General features: G+C 45.6%; 3 non-coding genes across 3 annotated transcripts; all 3 read left to right on the top strand.

Moving 5' to 3' along the window:
- The first annotated feature begins 1084 nt into the window (after positions 1-1084).
- LOC130304678 (U2 spliceosomal RNA) lies at positions 1085-1275 on the top strand. Its single transcript, XR_008854410.1, has one exon. It is a non-coding gene; the product is annotated as a U2 spliceosomal RNA (small nuclear RNA).
- A 2089-nt stretch (positions 1276-3364) lies between these two features.
- On the top strand, positions 3365-3555 carry LOC130304677 (U2 spliceosomal RNA). Its single transcript, XR_008854409.1, has one exon. It is a non-coding gene; the product is annotated as a U2 spliceosomal RNA (small nuclear RNA).
- A 2089-nt stretch (positions 3556-5644) lies between these two features.
- LOC130304676 (U2 spliceosomal RNA) lies at positions 5645-5835 on the top strand. The gene has a single exon (XR_008854408.1). It is a non-coding gene; the product is annotated as a U2 spliceosomal RNA (small nuclear RNA).
- Positions 5836-7121: the final 1286 nt, after the last annotated feature.

The following is a 7121-nucleotide window of genomic DNA, read 5'->3' as shown; positions in this document are numbered from 1 at the left end:
GCACTGATGGGGTATGCATTAGACGAAAAAAAAGAAGAAAAAGAAGAATAATACGCCCAGAAAAGAGGCGAAAAGGAGAAAAACGTAAAAAAACGTGAAAAAAAAGTAAGAGGAAGAGAAGGGAAAAAAAGGTGGAAATGGGTTTAAAAGTGATTTCGGCGGAGAAATATATATATATATATATATATATATATATATATATATATATATATGCGCACACACACACATAGATATAAACGTATTCTCCGTTGAGATATTGCAGCCGCTGCTGTGTCCAGGCCCAGGAGCCTTAGCACTGTGCTGTGATGTCACTCAATACCACTGACATCACTAGGTGTAAACAACATCTCTCCTTTGCTGTGTATGTGACTATGGAGCTGTTTGGTGATGTCGTCTATTACGGCCTTCATAGAAGCAACAGGAGATTGTTGCATCCATCTTGAACCCTCAGAACTACAGTGCTATGATGTCACTCACTTCCACAGGCCTTGCAGAGTGTAAACAACAACAACCCAGCTTTGTTGTGTATGTAACCAAAGGGATTTGTGATGTCACCTAGAACCTTCACAGCAGCGACAGCTTTATGAGGAGCATCAGCACTGCTCTGCCTGAGCAGAACCATCACCGCCATAGGTTGTCAAATAACCCGGATTTAACCCACACAGGTAAGTCCAATGGGGTGCAGGCATGTCCTCTATGCTTACAGCTTCCCGTGGGTGTTGGTTTGATACCGTTTGGGGACAGCCAAGGAGGCATCTGCAGGCAACAAAGGTAGGTGTGTGCTTGTGTGTGTGTTTCCTATGCAGATCCTAAGCCCAGTGTCACATGCAAGTAGGAGGAGTAAGAAGGGTTCCTGGCAAATCCGGGTTATGGATTGCATTTAAAAAGGCCCCGTGGGAGTGCAATGGGCCCCTGTCTTGCTGCTTAGCAATAATGGTATGGGTTTAGGTTCTGCTGTGTGTACTGGTGGTTGACTGCCCCCCAGCCCAGAGTGTGCATGGAAAATTGTCTGGCAGCCTCCCTGACAGCAAGCAGTGATAGTGCCCATGAAGGGGACCTTGTTGGGCCCGCCCCTTTCACGGTTATCGCTTCTCGGCCTTTTGGCTAAGATCAAGTGTAGTATCTGTTCTTATCAGTTTAATATCTGATACGTCCCCTATCTGGGGACCATATATTAAATGGATTTTTGAGAACGGGGGCCGATTTCGAAGCTTGCTTCCGTCGCCCTATGCATTGACCCGATATGGCAGTATCTTCGGGTACAGTGCACCACCCCCTTACAGGGTTAAAAAGAAAGATTCCTACTTTCATTGCTACCTGCTTGCTGGCTAGCCAGCTAGCCAGCCCTGTGGGCCTTGCTGCTGCTGCAGCCAAAAAACAAAAGGTGGTGCTGCTGCTGCTTCTGCTGCTTCTGCTTCTGCTTGTGTCTGGCCCCTGTTGGAGCGTCCAGGCACAGGACTTCTGCTGCTGCTGACTAAATGGCCTCCTTAATTGGATCATTTGAGTAGCCAGCACACCTGTGCAGGTAGGGCATGACATGATAGGCAGCTGCCTTGATAGCGGGTGGGTGCTGAATGTTCCTAATTGACAAAATAAGATTAATGCTTATGAAGAAATATAAAATCTCATCCCTTCCCCAATATCGCGCCACACCCCTACCCCTTAATTCCCTGGTTGAACGTGATGGACATATGTCTTTTTTCGACCGTACTAACTATGTAACTATGTAACATAACATGGGGGGGGGGGGTCTCCTGGCTGTTCACACAGGTGTGTCATTGCTGTACATTGACCATGCATTGCTTCTGTGGTATTGCAAAGGCAAAGACAAATGCTTCCAGCCATCCATTGCACTAATGGATTGGTCATCAGCTGGCTGTCTATGTCCCGCATCAATATAGACCAAAGTACAGAGGGTTAGGCTATGCTATTGTGCACCTACCTGATGCATCAGAAGGTGCGAGGCCCTTGCTAAATTCTGTGCACAGACTTTGAGATCTATGCTTTAGACTGTATCTAAACCTGCTCCAACATGGACTGACATTCTGGCCTACTTTCAGCCGATGCGACTTGTCTGTCGCTGAACAGTCGCTTTTTATGTATTCAGCACCTATGTATAATGTTGTAAAAATGCTCTAGAAGCTAAAGTCGCAGAAATGTCACACATATTTGGCCTGCAACTTTCTGTGCGACAAATTCAGACAGGAAAAATCAGTATAAATCCTTAGAAAATTATCCCCCAGTGTCTCCATCTGCTGGCGGTATTGAATAAGCATTGCTGCACTGATGGGGTATGCATTAGACGAAAAAAAAGAAGAAAAAGAAGAATAATACGCCCAGAAAAGAGGCGAAAAGGAGAAAAACGTAAAAAAACGTGAAAAAAAAGTAAGAGGAAGAGAAGGGAAAAAAAGGTGGAAATGGGTTTAAAAGTGATTTCGGCGGAGAAATATATATATATATATATATATATATATATATATATATATATATATGCGCACACACACACATAGATATAAACGTATTCTCCGTTGAGATATTGCAGCCGCTGCTGTGTCCAGGCCCAGGAGCCTTAGCACTGTGCTGTGATGTCACTCAATACCACTGACATCACTAGGTGTAAACAACATCTCTCCTTTGCTGTGTATGTGACTATGGAGCTGTTTGGTGATGTCGTCTATTACGGCCTTCATAGAAGCAACAGGAGATTGTTGCATCCATCTTGAACCCTCAGAACTACAGTGCTATGATGTCACTCACTTCCACAGGCCTTGCAGAGTGTAAACAACAACAACCCAGCTTTGTTGTGTATGTAACCAAAGGGATTTGTGATGTCACCTAGAACCTTCACAGCAGCGACAGCTTTATGAGGAGCATCAGCACTGCTCTGCCTGAGCAGAACCATCACCGCCATAGGTTGTCAAATAACCCGGATTTAACCCACACAGGTAAGTCCAATGGGGTGCAGGCATGTCCTCTATGCTTACAGCTTCCCGTGGGTGTTGGTTTGATACCGTTTGGGGACAGCCAAGGAGGCATCTGCAGGCAACAAAGGTAGGTGTGTGCTTGTGTGTGTGTTTCCTATGCAGATCCTAAGCCCAGTGTCACATGCAAGTAGGAGGAGTAAGAAGGGTTCCTGGCAAATCCGGGTTATGGATTGCATTTAAAAAGGCCCCGTGGGAGTGCAATGGGCCCCTGTCTTGCTGCTTAGCAATAATGGTATGGGTTTAGGTTCTGCTGTGTGTACTGGTGGTTGACTGCCCCCCAGCCCAGAGTGTGCATGGAAAATTGTCTGGCAGCCTCCCTGACAGCAAGCAGTGATAGTGCCCATGAAGGGGACCTTGTTGGGCCCGCCCCTTTCACGGTTATCGCTTCTCGGCCTTTTGGCTAAGATCAAGTGTAGTATCTGTTCTTATCAGTTTAATATCTGATACGTCCCCTATCTGGGGACCATATATTAAATGGATTTTTGAGAACGGGGGCCGATTTCGAAGCTTGCTTCCGTCGCCCTATGCATTGACCCGATATGGCAGTATCTTCGGGTACAGTGCACCACCCCCTTACAGGGTTAAAAAGAAAGATTCCTACTTTCATTGCTACCTGCTTGCTGGCTAGCCAGCTAGCCAGCCCTGTGGGCCTTGCTGCTGCTGCAGCCAAAAAACAAAAGGTGGTGCTGCTGCTGCTTCTGCTGCTTCTGCTTCTGCTTGTGTCTGGCCCCTGTTGGAGCGTCCAGGCACAGGACTTCTGCTGCTGCTGACTAAATGGCCTCCTTAATTGGATCATTTGAGTAGCCAGCACACCTGTGCAGGTAGGGCATGACATGATAGGCAGCTGCCTTGATAGCGGGTGGGTGCTGAATGTTCCTAATTGACAAAATAAGATTAATGCTTATGAAGAAATATAAAATCTCATCCCTTCCCCAATATCGCGCCACACCCCTACCCCTTAATTCCCTGGTTGAACGTGATGGACATATGTCTTTTTTCGACCGTACTAACTATGTAACTATGTAACATAACATGGGGGGGGGGGGGGTCTCCTGGCTGTTCACACAGGTGTGTCATTGCTGTACATTGACCATGCATTGCTTCTGTGGTATTGCAAAGGCAAAGACAAATGCTTCCAGCCATCCATTGCACTAATGGATTGGTCATCAGCTGGCTGTCTATGTCCCGCATCAATATAGACCAAAGTATACAGAGGGTTAGGCTATGCTATTGTGCACCTACCTGATGCATCAGAAGGTGCGAGGCCCTTGCTAAATTCTGTGCACAGACTTTGAGATCTATGCTTTAGACTGTATCTAAACCTGCTCCAACATGGACTGACATTCTGGCCTACTTTCAGCCGATGCGACTTGTCTGTCGCTGAACAGTCGCTTTTTATGTATTCAGCACCTATGTATAATGTTGTAAAAATGCTCTAGAAGCTAAAGTCGCAGAAATGTCACACATATTTGGCCTGCAACTTTCTGTGCGACAAATTCAGACAGGAAAAATCAGTATAAATCCTTAGAAAATTATCCCCCAGTGTCTCCATCTGCTGGCGGTATTGAATAAGCATTGCTGCACTGATGGGGTATGCATTAGACGAAAAAAAAGAAGAAAAAGAAGAATAATACGCCCAGAAAAGAGGCGAAAAGGAGAAAAACGTAAAAAAACGTGAAAAAAAAGTAAGAGGAAGAGAAGGGAAAAAAAGGTGGAAATGGGTTTAAAAGTGATTTCGGCGGAGAAATATATATATATATATATATATATATATATATATATATATATGCGCACACACACACATAGATATAAACGTATTCTCCGTTGAGATATTGCAGCCGCTGCTGTGTCCAGGCCCAGGAGCCTTAGCACTGTGCTGTGATGTCACTCAATACCACTGACATCACTAGGTGTAAACAACATCTCTCCTTTGCTGTGTATGTGACTATGGAGCTGTTTGGTGATGTCGTCTATTACGGCCTTCATAGAAGCAACAGGAGATTGTTGCATCCATCTTGAACCCTCAGAACTACAGTGCTATGATGTCACTCACTTCCACAGGCCTTGCAGAGTGTAAACAACAACAACCCAGCTTTGTTGTGTATGTAACCAAAGGGATTTGTGATGTCACCTAGAACCTTCACAGCAGCGACAGCTTTATGAGGAGCATCAGCACTGCTCTGCCTGAGCAGAACCATCACCGCCATAGGTTGTCAAATAACCCGGATTTAACCCACACAGGTAAGTCCAATGGGGTGCAGGCATGTCCTCTATGCTTACAGCTTCCCGTGGGTGTTGGTTTGATACCGTTTGGGGACAGCCAAGGAGGCATCTGCAGGCAACAAAGGTAGGTGTGTGCTTGTGTGTGTGTTTCCTATGCAGATCCTAAGCCCAGTGTCACATGCAAGTAGGAGGAGTAAGAAGGGTTCCTGGCAAATCCGGGTTATGGATTGCATTTAAAAAGGCCCCGTGGGAGTGCAATGGGCCCCTGTCTTGCTGCTTAGCAATAATGGTATGGGTTTAGGTTCTGCTGTGTGTACTGGTGGTTGACTGCCCCCCAGCCCAGAGTGTGCATGGAAAATTGTCTGGCAGCCTCCCTGACAGCAAGCAGTGATAGTGCCCATGAAGGGGACCTTGTTGGGCCCGCCCCTTTCACGGTTATCGCTTCTCGGCCTTTTGGCTAAGATCAAGTGTAGTATCTGTTCTTATCAGTTTAATATCTGATACGTCCCCTATCTGGGGACCATATATTAAATGGATTTTTGAGAACGGGGGCCGATTTCGAAGCTTGCTTCCGTCGCCCTATGCATTGACCCGATATGGCAGTATCTTCGGGTACAGTGCACCACCCCCTTACAGGGTTAAAAAGAAAGATTCCTACTTTCATTGCTACCTGCTTGCTGGCTAGCCAGCTAGCCAGCCCTGTGGGCCTTGCTGCTGCTGCAGCCAAAAAACAAAAGGTGGTGCTGCTGCTGCTTCTGCTGCTTCTGCTTCTGCTTGTGTCTGGCCCCTGTTGGAGCGTCCAGGCACAGGACTTCTGCTGCTGCTGACTAAATGGCCTCCTTAATTGGATCATTTGAGTAGCCAGCACACCTGTGCAGGTAGGGCATGACATGATAGGCAGCTGCCTTGATAGCGGGTGGGTGCTGAATGTTCCTAATTGACAAAATAAGATTAATGCTTATGAAGAAATATAAAATCTCATCCCTTCCCCAATATCGCGCCACACCCCTACCCCTTAATTCCCTGGTTGAACGTGATGGACATATGTCTTTTTTCGACCGTACTAACTATGTAACTATGTAACATAACATGGGGGGGGGGGGGGGGTCTCCTGGCTGTTCACACAGGTGTGTCATTGCTGTACATTGACCATGCATTGCTTCTGTGGTATTGCAAAGGCAAAGACAAATGCTTCCAGCCATCCATTGCACTAATGGATTGGTCATCAGCTGGCTGTCTATGTCCCGCATCAATATAGACCAAAGTACAGAGGGTTAGGCTATGCTATTGTGCACCTACCTGATGCATCAGAAGGTGCGAGGCCCTTGCTAAATTCTGTGCACAGACTTTGAGATCTATGCTTTAGACTGTATCTAAACCTGCTCCAACATGGACTGACATTCTGGCCTACTTTCAGCCGATGCGACTTGTCTGTCGCTGAACAGTCGCTTTTTATGTATTCAGCACCTATGTATAATGTTGTAAAAATGCTCTAGAAGCTAAAGTCGCAGAAATGTCACACATATTTGGCCTGCAACTTTCTGTGCGACAAATTCAGACAGGAAAAATCAGTATAAATCCTTAGAAAATTATCCCCCAGTGTCTCCATCTGCTGGCGGTATTGAATAAGCATTGCTGCACTGATGGGGTATGCATTAGACGAAAAAAAAGAAGAAAAAGAAGAATAATACGCCCAGAAAAGAGGCGAAAAGGAGAAAAACGTAAAAAAACGTGAAAAAAAAGTAAGAGGAAGAGAAGGGAAAAAAAGGTGGAAATGGGTTTAAAAGTGATTTCGGCGGAGAAATATATATATATATATATATATATATATATATATATATATATATATATGCGCACACACACACATAGATATAAACGTATTCTCCGTTGAGATATTGCAGCCGCTGCTGTGTC

This window comes from Hyla sarda, unplaced genomic scaffold (genome assembly GCF_029499605.1).
Source record: "Hyla sarda isolate aHylSar1 unplaced genomic scaffold, aHylSar1.hap1 scaffold_1288, whole genome shotgun sequence".
Taxonomy (NCBI): Eukaryota; Metazoa; Chordata; class Amphibia; order Anura; family Hylidae; genus Hyla; species Hyla sarda.
Note: the sequence above shows the minus strand (reverse complement) of the source record. Positions and strands in the feature narration are given on the sequence as shown.